This window comes from Jatropha curcas, chromosome 2, assembly GCF_041381405.1.
Source record: "Jatropha curcas cultivar XTBG-Jc1 chromosome 2, XTBG_Jcur_1.0, whole genome shotgun sequence".
Taxonomy (NCBI): Eukaryota; Viridiplantae; Streptophyta; class Magnoliopsida; order Malpighiales; family Euphorbiaceae; genus Jatropha; species Jatropha curcas.
The window spans coordinates 13,817,447-13,836,687 of NC_143152.1; the positions used below are offsets into that span (position 1 = coordinate 13,817,447).

The window sequence follows — 19,241 nt, forward strand, 5'->3', positions numbered from 1 at the left end:
TTAACTCGGAAAGCATAAGGTTAAAGCCTCTCGCCAAAAAGGTCCTGTTGAGTTTTGTTGAAGGATAATGCATCTAATAGTTTTTTTTTTTTTTTGATAAAATGTAAAAATATATTAGAACCCAGAGAGAGAATATACATCAATAGGAGGGGCATTCCCCAACAATAATAGACACCACAAGAACAAGAAAATCAGCGGTACAAAAGAGGAGACCAAAACAGGTAGGTCTCAAAACTCGATAGCAATGCTAGGGAAAATTTTATATAAAATCCGATAAACCATAATCTGGATCTTAACAAAAATGTCTCTCGTGGAGAATTTTTTACCTTCAAAGTACATCTCATTCCGACATTTCCAAAGCATATAAACTGTGGTGACAAAAGCTAATTTGAAAGCAGTTGCCTTCACTCTAGTCCCCCGCTGCTCATGATGCAAAATCCTTGCTGAACGTGACAGAGTAGACATCTCCCTCGTAATGCCTAGCCACTGCCTCACTCTCATCCAAACTCCTGTTGATACCGTGCATGAGAAAAAGAGGTGATTAACAGACTCTGTAGTATCCTGGCATAGTCTGCAGCGACGATCAATCTCTAGGAAATCAAGTCTGTCCATGGTCGGTAGTCTGTTACGAAAAGCAAGCCATGCAATGAAAGTAAACTTCGGTGGGATGTAAGACTTCCAAATCAGTTGCATCCATGGGAGCTTCTCCCCTTTGACTCGGATTAGATCATAGACTTTCCCAGAGCAAAGCTTTCCATTCACCATAAACCCTTGGAGGACTTCAATAACACGAACCACACTTCCGCATCTGTCAATCAAACAATCACGAATTTGGGCTAGCTTCTTCAGAAGTTGAGAATCTCTTATGTGAGGTTGATAGTCCCAAATACTTCTCCCATCTAAATAAACACCACGAACCCATTTCACCCATAATGTATCCTTCTGCATATGCACATTCCAGAGAACCTTGACAAGTAGTGCCTTATTCCACACAAGACAGTCTCTCAACCCAAGTCCTCCCTCATCCTTTGGAAGGCATAAGTCATCCCATGCAACTTTCGAGAACTTACCCCCCCAAAGGAAGACTCGACACATAGAGGTTATCCGGGCAAGAAGCGTGGTATGAACTGGGAACACCTGTAGCCAAAAGGATTGAACCCCTTGAATGACCGCCTTAACCAACTCCAGCCGACCTGCATAAGAAAGGGATTTGGCATTCCAAGCTGTAATAAAGTCCTCAATAGTACGAATGAGGGGGTCAAATTCCATTATCTTCACCGTCTGAGGGGAAAGGGGAACCCCCAAGTAGCGAACCGGGAAAGTCCCTTCCGGATAAGAAACAATGTGGAGAATCAAATCCTTCTCAACTCCAGCCAGCCCTCCCAAAAAGATGTTAGACTTCGTTGGACTCACCACAAGTCCAGAAGCCTTCTCGAAGTCCCTTAGAGTCTGCACAAGAGTACTAACCGACCACTGATCACCCCTAGAGAAAAGCATCAGATCATCTGCAAAAGCGAAATGAGAAATGCAGAGCTTTGCACACTTCGGATGGAAGTTGAAAGCCCCATTTCTAGTTCTCAAGCTAAGCATCCGTGATAAATACTCCATACAAATAATGAAAAGAGAAGGGGACATAGGATCACCCTGTCGAAGGCCCCTAGCGCCCTTAAAGTGACCATGCAAGGAACCATTTACCATCACTGAGAATGAGGACGTGGTGACACACTCCATAATCCAAGCTACAAAAGTGGACGGGAAACCAATCCCCAGTAAAGTCGCATTAAGAAAAGACCAGGACACTGTGTCATATACCTTTGAGATATCCAACTTGATCATACACCTGGGAGAAATACGCTTCCTAGCATATCCACGGGCCAACTCTTGTGCTAAGAAAATATTCTCAACCATACCCCTACCAGGGACGAAAGCCACCTGCGCTCGATCAATTATCCCATCCAGCAGGGGTACCATCCTATCATTTAGGATTTTGGTAATAATTTTATATAGGACATTGGTACATGAAATGGGCCTGAAGTCCGAAACCCCCTGGTTATCGGTCTTCTTTGGGATAAGAGAAATAGCTGTATGGTTTACCTGTTTTAGGATTGAACCAAAGACGAAGAATTCCTGAACAGCTGCCACAATGTCACCACCAATCAAGGACCACTGACTCTTAAAGAATCCTGATGAATATCCATCCGGACCCGGTGCTTTATCACTCTCAATATCAAAAAGCGCCTGCCGAATCTCCTCTTCTGTAACCGGCCTAACGAGGTATGAGTGTTCCTCACTAGGCACACATGGCCCAGATGACCAGACATCGGAGTCAACGGGATCAACAGAAGGATTAGTGCCCAAAAGCCCCTTATAGTAATCCACAAGGAGTTGAGCCACCTCGTCCAATGAAGTAATAGAAGACCGATCTGCTCTCATAAGATTTGCAATAAAATTCTTAGCACCCCTCTTATTGACAATGGAATGAAAATACCTGGTGGATTTGTCTGCCTTCATAATATGGTCACACTTTGCTTTCTGTTTATAAAACAAGCACTCTGCATTTTCAAGAAAGCTCGCCTTTCTTTGTTTTTCTGTCACTAACTCCAACAGAGCAATATTCGTGGGATCCAGCTGAAGAGACTCATAAGCACTTTTGAAATCATCCACTGCACACCTTGTTCTTTCAGAAATATTTCCAAACTCATTTTTATTAAGCCTTTTAAGAGGGGACTTAAGAAATTTGAGTTTGGAGCATATGATGTACTGAGCCGATCCATGAACATGCTGACTCCAACAATCTGCTACAATATTACGAAAATCCGTGTGCTTAATCCACATATTAAAAAACCTAAATGGTTTATACCCTGTACCAGCTGTCGAAATAAGAGAAGTGATAATCGGGGTGTGGTCTGATCCTGGCTCCATCGGCAGAAATTGAGAGAAACAAGGGTAGGCCATAGATCTCCATGCTGCATTCACCATGACCCTATCAAGTTTCGCCCACATTTGTGCCTTATTCCATGTAAAGAACAGTCCCGTAGAAGCGACATCCTCCAGACCAAGACCCACCCTGAAATTAACAAAATCATTAAGAACATACGGAGTGGGATTGTTGGATCCCATTCTTTCATCCACAGACGCAACACAATTGAAGTCCCCGAACACAATCCACGGAGTATCAAACCCATCCTGCATGGCTATGAGGTGGTCCCACAACTCACGCCTCTTCACCACACTATACAAAGCATACACCACAATAACCTGAAAGGAGATATTAGTAACACAACAAGTCACACAACACCGAATATATTGTTCTCCAACAGACACCACCTGACAGATAACAACACCCGGGTCCCAAGCAACAACAATACGGCCCCCCCGATAGACATCAAATTTGTGTGCATGATTCCACCGGGGGAGTTTATTAAGTAAAAAGAAATCAAGATTTTCATGATTTAGCTTGGTTTCAAGTAAAGCACAAAAAGAAATTCCATGACTGCGAATTAGGCGCTGAACCCCTCTTTGTCTAGGGGATGAGTTCAACCCCCGGACATTCCAACTAAGCATCTTCATTTAGAACGTGAGGCCTTGGCGCCTCCATCTCCATAATTTTCGTCCTTTACAACTCTAGAAGGAACAATAATATTCTTGCCATACTGTATAACATCATCATTAGTAGCCACCAATTTACCATTTACCTTGGTACGCCAATGTAAATTGGAGATTTCTGCCGAAGTGCACTGCATGCCGCCTAAAATTGCTTTTTGCTGTTGCTTGCCATCAGGCCTGCTAGAACCCACCAAAGGCTGCTTCAAGCCTCCATTACTAACTGTTGCTTTTAGGGGCTGTTTGTTGCCAGGATCCTTGGGGGGGTGCTGTTGAGTACTACCAGGGACTTGGCCTGAGAAGGATTGTGCACTGTTGGGAAGCTGGCCAGTAGGTGTTGTGGTACATCCATCCTCAACACCAACACCCTTAAGTGCAGATTCAACATCATGGGCAGGGACAGAGAGGGGCTTTTTTCCAGATAATTCCTTTGGTTTTGCAGCAACTAGGTCCTCCTTTTCTATCTTCTTACGATGGTTCTCTAAGCACTTACAGTTAAAACAATGATGGCCATATTTCTTACAAAACCAGCAGTAATTAGGATAAGTCTCAAAGTGCACTTCTTGGATATAGTTGACTCCCTTTGGAAAACGAACAGTAAAAGAAGTAGTCGGTGGTTGGGAAACATCCACATTCACCAGGACCCTTGCAAATGCTATTTTTTCAAGCGATTTCGTTATTTTATCCGTAACACAAGGCACACCAATTCGGGATGCAATTTTGCTTATTGCCTCTGGTCCCCAACAATTTATAGGCAAGTCATGAAGTTGTACCCAAATTGGAACCATCATGAATTCATCATGTTTGAAAGTGAAACCATATGGTAGTTCACGAAGGAAGAGGGATTTTCCATACAAAGTATAGGGTCCCGAAGCAAAAACTGATGTACGCTCTTCTTCGGTTTCGAAGCAAAACACAATCCAACCCCGGTGGTGAGGTAATATCTTACACTGAACACCCTATGAATCCATAAGGCTTTGGACAGCCCGCATCCCTGGGAACCTCCCCGTGAAGCTACCTACAGCACACCAACCCCATGTCTTTTCAACATTCACCAAGTCCCCTTCATCCAGCACAACTTCATCTCCCACATCAACTTTCTGTAATTTGAACCCTTGGTTTAGGTCTCGATTGTCCTTAAACAGTCGAGCGAATGTCGGTTTGTCTATTGGAGCCTTTTCTGTGTCTCCTTCATTCACAGGCATTTTAGCGAACACCTGGTGGCCTGAATAAGCCTCCTCTTCATCCTCAGTTTCATATGCTATATCCTTCGGGTTTCCTTGCGTATCTCTATCACCAAGCGTACAAGACTTAACCACAGAAGACTCTACCTCCTGAGAACCATTGGTTTCAATCGTATCACCTTCTTCAATTAGCTTTGCGTTTGACGCTCCTCCATCTACAGTACGCTGTTTTGATTTCTTCTTCTTTTTTCCAGAGGTGGGAGAGTTAGACTTACTTTTCTTCCCCATGTCAATAAGCTAACACACCCCAAATTCAGTCCAGTAACTCAAATCAGAAAAGATTGGAGATGGAAATCGGATTTAGAAAAATGAATGAACAGTGTTCTAAAATCCTAGAGAGAGACACTCTCGTCCATCTCTCTTGCTATCATAGATTGAGGATTGCAACTCCATGATAATGCATCTAATAGTGTAACTGTAAAGAGAAGGTGGTTGACTTTGCTGTGTCCCTTCAGGTCTTTATTTCAAAATCAGCCGCTGACCATGAGAGTGTGGGTTGGCTAGGGAGAGGATTGAGAACCAGGGTTTGTGGTTGGGTTAGTTTAACCTTGTGCTAGTTAGTGGGCCCCATATTTGTATTGTTTATTGATTTTTTAGACCATGATTTTAAATTAGGTTGGATTATTATAAAGTTTTAAATTGGGGTGTTCTGGGAGTTAAGGTGAAAATGGGATATAATTAATACAACATGCAAAAGTCCAGTATTTTAAATGAATTACTCAATCATTACTTCAATATGGGACTGACTAATAATATTTCTTTTCAAGTTATATTTTTGACTTGAAATTGAAACCCCACTAGGTCATAAAATAGCAAATCATATCAACTGAAGGCACTGTTCAATCACAATAAAAAGGAGTCTTTCTCCGAAGAATTTTTTATTGTTTTTGTTTTTTTCTTAATTTCAATTCTCTCCTTGAAAAAAGAATCTTAATTTTATTTTTTAAAAAAATAAAAAAATTTTCATCTCAAAATGACAACAAAGCAATTCCTTTTTTGAAAAATTTCTAACTATTAGCTTGCATTTGATCTTATCATTTCTCTAGCCATTGGCTAATATCAATTCTTAAAGAAAAAATTCTTCTAATTTCCAGACAACTGAACAAAAACCCTCTTTCTCTATTCAAAGGAGATCTAAATTTCCATTTCAATTAATTGAAAGAAAAAAAGATCAAACCTTAACGTTTTGGATCTGGAAAATAGAAGCACTAACACAACTGCGGAAAGAAAATCGATCAAAAGCTCTCTTCAAAATATCAAAAACAATTGGACTAACTTTGTTTCACAATTTTTTACACTCAAAAGTACTTCCAAAACACAATAGTATGAAATAAATTAAGCACTGAGCAAAAAATCAATGACCTTCAAATTACCATCTTCATCTAAAAGAATTTTTTTCGATCTCAAATCACAACTATGACAAAAAAAATCAAATGGCAAAATTCATTTGAAAGTAAATTTCTGTCAGCGTCTTCTCTATCTAGTATTTTAGCAATTTTGGAAAATAACTCACTGCCTTGAATAAATATTATGAAGAAATAGATCTTAGATTTATTTACCATAACTTCATCGTCTTTCCAACTTCTATCACCTTCAATCTTAATAAACTCATTTTGTCTAAACTTGAGCTTGAGATTGAAGGTTCTGCCATGGGCTCTGTCATTTAAGCAAGGCAAGAGAAGACAGAGAAGGTAGATTTGACTTATGCCGGTTAGGGAAGCAGTTGTGTCGAATAGGGCATCTTGAGGAGAGAGAAAAATAAGATAGCTCGGAGAGAGAATGTGGGAGCTGATAAGGCATTGAAAAAAGTTGAAATAGAATTGGAGACCTTCATGTCATCTAACTAGTTACTATTAGCCGATTAAAAAGTAATTTTTATTTTTGTGTTATTTAAATTGAAATTGATGCATATTTATATGACAAATTGAATTTGAGATACGATAATGATTATTCATATAATTGGGGTGCATATGTCAAATTTTAGTATTACCTGGTTGATTGGAGTTTCTTTTGTTTTCATGAAGTCATTTTAATTATAAAGACTAATATGTGTATTATGTAAACTAGCTAGCAGTCATTTCGGAAAGAACAATCGCAGCAGAACTTTTCAACTCAAACAGGACTCACAGACATTTGTAAGCTTAATTGTAACGTATTATGATGACAATAGGAGAAGTTGAAAAAAATTAAACCAACGAAACCACAAGTAATTGCTTGAGAACGCAATCCATCATCTTAAACAATTCCCTTCCCTTATTATTGAATTGATAATATAAGTAAGCTTGCACTGAAGAACCTCAATGCCCATTTATAAAGCTAACAATCTCTTCAATTAACTTATCAACTTGAGCTGCTGTTTCTACATCACTATCAATGGCAGCTTTATTCAAATAAAAACAGTGATCCATTCCTTCATTAATCAAGACTTCCACTTCCTTGCCAGCCTCCTTCGTCGCCTCACAATATTCCAAGTCAGTGTCACGAAGCAAATCCATCTCTGCCACTACAACCAGCATCGGCGGCAACGATAGCGACTCTAGCGGTGGCGCTTGTGGACCCACTGGGCACGTAATTGGTTGATCCTTTGTGCTGCCAATAGGCAAAGCTAATGACATGAACTTATTCACCATTTCACGCGTTAGTAAAGGATTATCCGGCAACTCCGAAAACGACTTACTCGGCTTGGCTCGTTGAAAGCCGGGATGTATAGGCACTCCACCAGCTATCTTTACAGGCTCTACATCTTCGGCTCCTTCTCGAGCAGCAACTTGATGGACTAAATAAATACCGGTCCTGTCTCCAACCAGAAAAACTCGCCTGAAATCACCACAACCTTCAAGCCACGGCTCCTGCAACTCACCACGAGCCACGGCGCGAAGCCAAAGAAAAGCTGTATAAGCATCATCCGAGGACGCTGGGAGCCTGTGCTCAGGGGCGCGCCGAAGGAAAACAGAGACACAAACGACTTTTGCCGAGCGGACAAGGCGAGCATAGAAGTGGTAGTACATGAACCAATCAGGTTGGCTAATGTAGAAACCTCCTCCATGAAAGTGAAGGATCAAAGGTAGTTTATTGATATTCTGGTTTTGGACAGTGTTATCTTTGTTCGGGATATAAATTCAAACTGCTAAGGCAGTATTTGGGTCAATGATAAGTTAACTGCCACACCGTCTATGAATTGCTCATAGGGCGAAACTGGTTTCATCAAAAACTCGACTTCTGATGGTCCGATGCAAGTTCGGTCGACAGATCCATCGTCGAACACGCAGAGCCAACCGGAAACCTCCTCAACAAGCTTCTTCTGGATTGCCATGATAGCTACCTTGATCATAGAGGCCACTTACTGACTCCCTTTATAGTGGGAAAGGTGGTTGTATTTTATTTTTGGCCACTATTAATTTTATATTGGTTTTAATTAATCAAAAGAGGAAAAACAAAACTGACAATTGTTGATTGACCTGGTAAACGAGTTTAATTCCTATAAAATTGAAAACAAGTGAAAATTTTGAAAAATCCATTTTACCTTTTTTTTTTTTTGTTGCTTCAAGAATGACAATAAATCGATATATATATATATCGTTTTACTTGTAAAAAGAAATTATAATTTCTAGAAAATATTTTTCAAACAATTTTTGTTTGGTTGTTGAAAATTAACTGAAAAATATTAAAAATAGTAATTTATAAATCTACAAAAATAATTATAGTTATATAAATTTAATAGTTTAAAAATTAATTGTTAAATATGAAATAAAATGCATAAACATAGTATATATAATATGATAGTGGTTGATGTTAAGTTATGATGGCCATAATCAATAATTATAATTACAATGTTTATCAATATTTTTCGTTTTTGAAAATGATAAATCATTTTACTTTTTTAAATTTTTTTTGATTAAAAAATATTTTTAACTAATTTTTTAGAACACCACAAACATAAAAATATGAAAGATATTTTTTTTAACATGAGATTATTTTTAAAATGAGTTAAAATATAAAAAGGATCAGATTGGGTGGCGGGCCCAAGACCCCGAGTGATTCACGTCCCAACCCTTTACATTTTAGTCACAGTGGAAATGTTTGTTAAAAACAAGGTTTTATTTTTCTTTTAGCATGAAAAAGATTGTTATAATGAGAAAATATATAAAGATTTCTATTTCTATTTATATAAAGGTGACAAACGTAAAATCAACCCGCAACTTCGATTTTAACATGACTGCTCAAATTTAATTTGGAAGCCACGATCCAATTAGGCATATCATGTTCATTTTGCGGTTAGTTCAGTAAATTGATGGTTAAAAATTTTTAAATTATTAAATTTAAATCGGCTTTTAAACCGTTGGTTTCAATTATATTTTAATTTAAATGTTTTCGGCGTGGTTTTAATGTCTCGATGATTCAAACCATGATTTTGATACGGTCCCAGCCATATGCATATTATTTTTGTGAAAAAAAATGGAAATTCAATTCTAGAGTTACGTTTTTTTTTTTCCGTAACAAATTATTATAAATTTGAAAGTATATTAATAAGTTTATTTTAAAATAACTTTTAAAATGTTTATATTCATATGAGGAATAAAATTCATTAGCTATATAAATAAATGTAAAATAATCACAAAAATTATGATTTTGTTTTGTTTGAATGCTATTAATTGAATAAATTGTTAGAAAAATTGAAAGAAAAAAAATTTAGTAGGATGTTTATTTAGTAAAATAAATACATAATTAATTTAAATTATGAAGTTTTTTTTTTATTTAGACATCAAATGAAAGTATATTTTGTAAAAGAAAATTCACCCTAAACTTTGTGTTTTGTTGCATTTTCACTCAAATTTAATCTTTTTGCCAATTTCACTCTGAATTTTGACATTCTATTGCAATAGTACTTGATAAACATCACTATTAACGGGATTTGATGATCACGAAACCTCACCAAATAATAGAAAGAGGATATTGGTGTGATATTAGGAGATAATGTCCAAAGATCTCTCCCCATTATTTGCATAACCTACCTAGCGTTCACAATAGGTATATAAAGGAGATCCTTATTCCTCCAGGAAAAAGTTAATGTCAATTCAAGAACTCTAATACAATTCAAATACTATTACTCAAGACATTTTCACAATTCTAATATTATCAAATTGGTGCGGTTAGCATGGATTGACAAAACCGTGATACCTTCAGAATGCTCAAGTGTCAGGCTCACCATTTTCTAGCATTCTAAACACCCTCAAGTGATATAATGGAGAAGATACCCACGATAGGGATGGGAGAAGCCAATGGTGCAGGTAACTCAACTAAAACTATTAATGCCCACTCCACTAGACGTGTCGGCGTTAGACCCCCAAACAGCTTCTATACTCACTCAGGCTTATAATGACTTCGCAACTGTCCTGCAAAGGATAATGGCCAAGCCGGTGTCCCAGATCCCCGTGAAGGCGGACGCTGAGTCAACATAACAGCTGATGAAGGTGACATGCCAATAGAATTGTAGGAGATAATATGGGAGAAGAAGACTCATCATGGCATGCGGATACCCAGAACAAAACACAAACTCATGTGCAGTCCACTCCCTTGCTTAGGAACATAGGCCATAATGATGAGGAAGAATTCCAAGCAAAAACATCGAAGATTTTGAAAGATTTTTTGAGAGGCAGGAGACAACACCAACTTCGTTTTAAGAAATGATTCACCTTTGACCCCTGAGGTTATGTCGGTGCATTTCCTACATAGGTTTAAAATGCTTAGCTTTGACTCATATGACGGAACCACCGACCCCAGGAGTCACTTAAAGAATTTTCGCACTGTAATGCACATCCAAACAATGGTGGATGCCTTATAGTGCAGAGCATTTCCCATAACACTAAAAGGGCTAGCATAATAATGGTTTCAAATGCTCAGGACTGGATCCATAGGCAGTTTCGCTCAGCTTGCGGCTATATTCAAGGCTCGGTTGATTACTTGTATACCGCGCAACAAGATATCATTGGATCTGATAGACTTGAACAGGGTGGATGATGAGTCACTCCGATATTACATCACGAGGTTCTAAAAGCTCGCCATGCAGATAGAGGATCTTAACAATGAAGTGGCCACAGTACAATGGGCAAAAACTATAAGTATAATAAGGTTTTTGACTCACTAAATATTGATAGGCCATACTCTTTTGCAGAATTAATGTCCCGAGCCAATAGCTTTGCTCAACTAGACAAGGCATGGAAGGCCCAACAGGCTCAGAACAGAGACGGTGAGCCTAAAAGAAGATCGGATAAGAATAGAGGATTCTCCCCTAACCGAGTTAACAGGACGAGTAGAAGCCGACCAAGCTACTCAATACGCTCGCCTTATTCACGTACTAGTACTCCAGCAGCAAGAGAGATCCAATTCACACCCCTTGTCTAAGAGCTGAACCGATATCTTGTGATGTTTGAAAGACAACCAAGAAGAGATTCACTTCAATTATCCAAGAAAGTTAAGAGAAGAATCGTAGGATAGAGGGATAAAAGCAAATACTGTGCATTCTATAAAGACATCGATCATGATACTGAGTAGCGCTGGCAGTTGAAAAAAGAAATAGAGTGCCTGGTCCAATGAGGAGTCTTAAAGAAATTCATCAAAAAAGAAAGAGGCCTAGAATTTTCAACCGAGCCAGAAGCTGAGTCATCCAAAAGAGCGAGCAAACAGTTGGTAAGATCTGAACCTATTGATACAATTAACATGATTTTTGGTGGTACCGCAGGAGGAGATAGCAACTCAGCAATGAAAAGACACGCCCAACAAATATATTCTATCCGAGCGAAAGAAGCGGCAGAGCTCCTACAAAAACCCATTACAAATTTTGAGAAGGATGCAGAGCACGTCCATTTCCCACATTTAGACGCCTTGGTGGTAAAAGGTGCAATGGAGAACTACAAAGTTAGGAGAATCCTGGTAGATGATAGCAGCACGGTGAATTTAATAACCCTAGAAGTATCAAAGCTTTAAAGCTCGATGTCACTATTTTGAAGTCGGTGCGAACATCCCTGGTTAGCCTGGCGGGAAGGCAAGTATCAATAGAGAGGAGTATGAAAATTATTATAGAGCTCGGAGATGGCGAGCATACTCATGCAGAAAAGGCCAACTTCGTAGTAGTAGACATCTCGTTTCCCTACAAGGCCATCCTCGATCAGCCGCTGCTCTGCACCATAGGTGCCTATTGTGAACCCCTCCCCCAAAAATAGGCATATAATGAATATGACTAAGGACAGAAATGCAAGTGAATGTGTGAGTCGCCACCTTGTTTAATTATTTTAGGGTAAACTAGGAAAAACCCTAAGTTGACTCCAATTTTAATTAACCTAATTACTAGATTAATTATCCCAATGTTTAAGGCATAGTTCGCGAACCCGAGGTGGATCCCGAGACCATGTCATGTTGATGAACTAACCAATGAATGAATGCTTTGCAAGGTAAATGATGTAATTGGACCAATGAAATGTTTAAGTGATTTCGACTTGCCGCTCGGGATTAAACCCCAAATGTGCCTACGTACTTCCGTTTGAATGGAAGATCAAAGTCGACGTAGTTCGATAGGCCTTTTTTAAAGGGCTTTGAATGGGTATGCTTAATGCATGAGTGTGTGTATGCTTCGTGCATTTTGTTTAGGCATTTTGCCAAAGAATTGATTGATTTGATTAGGCGTTTGTTGCCAAAAGTGTTGATTTAAGGCTTTTAGCCAAAAAGATTGATTTAGGCAATTTGTTGCCAAAAGTTGATGTGATTTAGGCAATTTGTTTGCCAAAAGTGTTGATTGGGCGATTGTCGCCAAAATGATTGATTTAAGGCTTTTAGCCAAAAGATTGATTAATTCAAGGCATTTTTTGCCAAAGCTTCGCTTTAAGCGATTTGTCGCTAAAGATGGTTAATCTTACTTATAGGCAATTTGTTTGCCAAAAGTGAACAATTGAATTGCAATATAGGCAATTTATTGCCAAAAGAAACGTGGTTGATTAAGGCTATTTAGCCACAATTATTGATTAATTGGACTTAAGCCGGACTGTTCGAAATAAAGACGATTATACCGTAGTCATTAATTGACCAAATACTTTAGCCAATATTGTCGGATTTAGGCTTTAACACCACGATTATTAATTAACCGGGCATTTATGCTAAATCATATTTAATTGAGGCAGTTGATTTGCCTAATTGATGACGTGAATGCATTTATGCGACAGTTTAATTCAAAATTGGAGTAGAAGAGAAATTATGCAAATTATGCTGAAATTAAACAGGCAGAGTTTCGTTTATTACCTGAGTTAATCGACGGCCGCTTCTTAGCTTCAGCTTGAAAATTCCAGATTAAGCTCCTCGTTTGGGGAATATTAATTAGAATTAATTTACTTAAGTGACCAAGTATCACAACATCAGAATAATAAAAGCCTACACTAAATGCAGAAAAGCAGTAAAAGAACCGCAAGGAGCGTAGGGGAGAAGAGAGCGTCCGTCAACACAGACTGAGTGAGTAAAACTGTCGATCGGGGCTGTATTTATAGGAAAAAACAGGCCGGAGGGTGGGCGCGGCCACCGAGGACGGCGGGCGCCACCGCCGTGGACAGTGGCTGCTGCCCACTCACTAGTTTTTTTTCGTTCCGACGGCTCTTTCGGGAGTTCCGTACCTCCAAAAAATATTCCGGGACCAGTTCTGCGATCCTCGTGATTTTCTGGACGTTTCAAGTACCATATTGGCATACTTTCGGTGAACTTTTCGAATGGCCTCCGGTCCGGTCGGACTATTTGCAGTCCGGGAAAACAGGCTTTTTGAGCCTCAAAATTTGAGTATTCACAGTTGCCCCCCACCGGCAACCATAAAAATGATTTATGGGAGTCGGTGGTTGTCTGAAAAACAAATTTTGAAGGCGAAAATCAGACGCGTCCAGAAGACCCGCCTTTTGGCTATTTCCTTGATTTTTTTTCATTTTCTTCAATTTTTTTTTGGGCCTAAGGGGCCAAAATGTGGACTTTTGGGCCTTAGGGGCCAAAATGTGAACTTTTGGGCCTTAGGGGCCAAATTGGGAATTTTTGGGCCTTTGGGGCCAAATTGGGAAATTTTTGGGCCTATTGGGCCAAGATGTGAACTTTTGGGCCTTAGGGGCCAAATTGGGAATTTTTGGGCCTTTGGGGCCAAATTGGGGAATTTTTTGGGCCTTTGGAGCCAAGTTGGGAATTTTTGGGCCTTTGAGGCCAAATTGGGAAATTTTTAGGCCTTTGGGGCCAAGATGTGAACTTTTGGGCCTTTGGGGCCAAATTGGGATTTTTGGGCCTTTGGGGCCAAATTGGGGGATTTTTGGGCCTTTGGGGCCAAGATGTGAACTTTGGGGCCAAGATGTGAACTTTTGGGCCTTTGGGGCCAAATTGGGAAATTTTTGGGCCTTTAGGGCCAAGATGTGAACTTTTGGGCCTTAGGGGCCAAATTGGGAATTTTTGGGCCTTTGGGGCCAAATTGAGAATTTTTGGGCCTTTGTGGCAAAAATGTGAACTTTTGGGCCTTTGTTGGTCAGAGGAGGAGGAGGCCCCGTTGCTGATGCCATGGTTGCTAGGCTTTTCTGTTGTTGTCTGTACTTTTCTTTGCCTGTATTTTCTGTATTGTACTTTATTTGTACCTGCATTTGGTTAGTACTAAACAGCTTATATGTATGCATGTTTATTCACTTCAATTAAGAAAGAACAGAATTTCTCCTTTTAATTTTCAATTTTCGACTTTTTCCTTGATTTTTTTCTCATTTTTTTTTTCGATTTTTTTTTTCAAAGATGAACCCTTTTTATAACCACAGCATGCACAGCTAGACTAAGAGTCTCTCCAAAGTCGAAAAGATCAACTTAGGGAGGTACGGTCTTTCTCCTATCGTTACCCTTAGGGGAGTGGTAATTGACTGGAATTTTCTACAGGCCTGCATCAGACTTTGGGACCTGGAGGCCCACGTTTTTCGGTTCGGGGCCATGATGGAGGAGATGTGCCCTCTTTTTGAGGAAATCTGCGCTATTATAGGGTGCGATCCCAATGCCCCTTTAGTCAAGCATGAGGTCAAAATTGGGTATGTTCGGTCGTTTGAAAGCCTGTTTCAGTTCAGCTGGCCACAAGCTAGGGCCATGATTGTTGGCAACCAGAAAGCAATTCTGCTACCCCTGATTGACGAATTTTCAGAGGTTCAATCAGACGACCCAGACCGTATGAGGCTGAGAATGCGGGCCTTGGTTTTCTGCTTATTAGCTGGTTTCTTGTTCAACAAGGACCCAGGCTTTGGGGATTTGCGACTCTGCCCCATGATTCGACAGATGGAGGATATGGGTTGCATCGGCGGCATTGTGCTGGCAGAGACTATCAGGAGCCTTGACAGAGCTGCTTTTGGCTTCGATGACTGGACGGTCTCTCCGATTATTCTCCAGGTATTTCCCCTTTTCCTTTTCCTTATTTTTTTCTTCTTTCTTTTGGTTCATTCCTTTGTAATAGAAAGGATCCATTACTCTGGTTTGGTTAAAGGACCAACTCCAAGTGGTTGCTGCTCCTACTCTCTTGCCCTATAGCCCCGCCTAGTACCGTACAAGGAGGATCTTGATCACACACCCGTCTACCGATGCCTGGGCCTCATGGCTGATTGAGCTGGGTCCAAACGAGGTACTGTGGTTCATTTCCTGGCATGACATCACCCGCTTTATCCAGGTTAGCTCCCGCCATACTCGGATTTACCTTTTAGGCCTTACACACTGTACTTGGTACTGCGCTTCGCGCGTTTTGAGGCAGATGGGGATAGACCAGACTGTCCCAATTGTAGATGGCACTTCAGTTAATTCAGCCATCACTCCGGGTGTTACCTGAGCCGTCCTTAGGGCTTGGGTTAGAAACCATCACATGGTTAGGCCTTCACCTAATCCTGCCGGTGTTCAGACTTCTCCTGAGTATTGGACCTGGTTCATTGCCATTGTCTGGCCGGTTGAAAGGCCAAGGAGGAACGCACTGCTGAGTGTACTTGAAGGTTGGGCTCAGGCTGACGCTAATAATGAGATTGGGACTGATGAGGAGATTGTGTTGGCTCCTCTGACAGGCGAGGTTGGAGAGAGTTCAATGGCTAGGGATGACTCGGAGGATGTTGCCCCACGGAGGCGACGAGACACCTAGACTCAGCTTTTGGACTTTTGTTGTTTTTCCCTCATTTTGACTTTTTTGACTTATTATTTGGGACTTTGACTTTGGATTTTGGATTTTGTTCTTTGGCTTTGGATGTATGTTTCATTTTTTTTTTTGGACTTGGACTTAGACTTCATTATTTATTTATTTTTCTTGGATTCTTTTGCTTTCTGCTTGACTTCGGACTGTTTGACTTTATTGATTTAATTGGGAATGTCATTTGACTTTTAAGCTTTCCAAGCATTTTCCAACTTTATGTAATCAAGCTCTAATTTTTGCCTAAGCCGCCCTTTCGGGTTTTCAACTTAGCGAGCTACCCATTTTTGCCTAAGCCGCCCTTTTCGGGTTTTCAACTTAGCGGGCCCCGACTTTTGCCTAAGCCGCCCTTTCGGGTTTTCGACTTAGCGGGTTTTTCTCTTTTTTTTCTCTTTTTTTTTTCTTTTCTTTCCTCTTTTTTTTTCTTTTCTTTTCTTTTCTTTTTTTTTTTTTTTGCAAAGAAGAATGAATTATGAAATGATTTTCTCATTAATGTTTAGACCGCGCCCAAAAAGGGCTGCCTACATATATCCGATACACAATTTCTTTTTTCCAAGGAGAATCAGGTCTAATGTAGCTCTTTTTACATTATGCAATGCTTATTATACAAAATATCTCTTTAACTGATCTAAATTACATGGATTAGTGAATTCCAAACCATCCAAATCAGTCAAAATGACGGCTCTGCCAGACAATATTTTCTTCAACACATAGGGTCCAGCCCAATGAGGACGAAATTTCCCACGTGGGTCTATGATTGGCTGTCTAATTTCCTTCAGGACCAAACAACCTTCTTCCAATTTTCGATCTTTGACCCTCTTATTAAAATGCCGTGCCATTCTTCTCTGGTAAACTTGAGTTTGGGGGACCGCTTGCAATCGTTTTTCGTCCATACCCAAGAGTTGCAAATGATAATTCTTAGCCCAATCTGCTTCGCTGATCTGGCTTTCCCGAATAATCCTCGCCGACTGAACTTCGAGCTCAATAGGCAACACTGCTTCCATACCATACACTAAGGAATACGGAGTTGCTCCGGTGGGCGTTCTGATTGAAGTCCTATATCCCCATAGGGCATTCGGTAACTGTTCATGCCAAGCTTTGTGCTCTGTAACTGTCTTCTGCAAAATGACTTTTATAGCCTTATTTGCAGCCTCTACAGCCCCATTTCTTTGTGGACGATAGGGCGAGGACTTATGATGTTGGATTCTCTTTTGCTTCAGCAGGTCAGAAAATTCACTTTGAAAGTGGGACCCGTTATCAGTAATGATCTCGAATGGCATTCCGTACCGACAAAGGATGTTAGTACGAACGAACTGTGCTGCCTTCTTGGCATTCAAGACCGAATAGGAGGCTGCCTCAATCCACTTAGTGAAATAATCAACAGCAACCAGGATAAATTGATGACCATTGGAAGCCTTTGGGTGGATTTTTTCAATCATGTCTATGCCCCAAGTTGCGAAAGGCCATGGTGAAGTAATAGGATTCAAATTGACCGGAGGCCGTCTTTGCAGCTTAGCAAAAATTTGGCACTCATGGCACCTCTGCGCATGCCTGACGCAGTCTGCATTCATGGTTGACCAGTAATAACCCAGGTTCACGATTTTCCGAGCCAAGGCTATCCCATGCATGTGTGGACCAGACTCCCCATTATGTAAGGAATCCATGATGGCTTGAGCTTCTCCCTCATCAACGCACCTTAGGTGCAGGCCGTTCCAACTTCTTTTATACAGAACTCCCCTATTAAGGAAATATTCGGATGCTAACTGTCTCAATATCCGTTGATCAGTCTTAGTGGATCCCTCCGGGTAGGCTTCATTCTGAAGATAATTCTGTATATCCCAATACCAGGGCTTGTCATCCACCAAATTCATGATATGTGCTGGCTGTTTCTGTAGCTGAACTGTCAGAGGTCGAATGACTTGGTCTCCCCCTACATTAACCATGGAGGCCAAAGTAGCCAGAGCATCAGCAAACTGATTTTTGGCTCGCGGCAAGTAGTGGAAGGATAAATCCTCAAATTGCTAAGCCAATTTGTCCAAGCGTTGTAGGTAAGGAACCAAACGCTCTTCCTTAATTTTCCATTTTCTCAAAGCTTGGGAGACTATTAAATTGGAATCCCTGAAAACCTTGAGGACCTTTATTTCCTTTTCCAGGGCTGCTTCTAACCCCGTTATGCAAGCTTCATACTCGGCTTCATTGTTGGTGCAGTCGAAATCTAATTTGACTGCAATTGGGACGTATTCTCCACAAGGAGTTTTGAATACGACTCTAACCCCATTTCCATGGTAGTTTGAAGCTCCATCGAAGTACATTTCCCAGACTTCACTTTCCAAGCTCAACAAGTCTTCATCAGGAAATTCTACCTTCGGCATTTGGTCTTTGACAGGTAATTCTGCTAATTGATCAGCCAAGGCTCCGCCTTTCACTGCCTTCCGTTGTACAAATTTTAAATCATAGGCTGCGAGCATCGACACCCACTTAGCCATCTTACTGTCAAGAACCGGCCTCTCCATAAGGAATTTCAAGGGGTTCGATTCAGAAATAACGTATGTGGTGTAGGACGAGAGGTAGTGCTGCAGCTTTGTACAAGCCCAAACTAGAGCCAGACACAACTTCTCTATCTTATTGTTTTTTAGCTCGTAGTCTAGCATCCTTTTGCTGAGGTAATACACGGCATTTTCTACCCTTGTATCTTCTGCTTGTTGAGCTAGCATTGCACCCATCGCTTCTTCTGTCACTGATAGGTACAATAGCAAAAGCTTTCCTAGCCTTGGTGGCTGTAAAACTGGCGGGGATAACAGATATTGCTTGCTTGGTCGAAAGCTTTCTGACAATCCTCATTCCATTTGATGGCTACTCCTTTCCTGAGTAATTTGAAAATCGGACCACAAGTATTGGCCAATTGATTGATGAACCGGCTGATGTACTGTATCCTTCCCAGGAAACCCCGAACTTCTTTTTCCGTCTTCGGTGCTGGCATTTCTAGAATGGCTTTGGCTTTTGAAGGGTCAATCTCTATGCCCTTCCGACTGACCATATGCCCCAGAAATACTCCGGATGTAGCTCCAAACAGACATTTTGTCGGGTTGAGCTTTAAATTGTACTTTCGAAGTCTAAGGAAGAACTTCTCAAGTGCTGTTGTATGTTCTTTAGCTGTTTTAGATTTAACAACCATATCGTCCACATACACTTCTACT

General features: G+C 40.4%; 1 pseudogene; it reads right to left on the reverse strand.

Annotated features, from left to right (window-relative positions):
• Positions 1 to 7,033: 7,033 nt before the first annotated feature.
• On the reverse strand, positions 7,034 to 8,330 carry LOC149498278 (strigolactones hydrolase CXE15-like; annotated as a pseudogene).
• Positions 8,331 to 19,241: the final 10,911 nt, after the last annotated feature.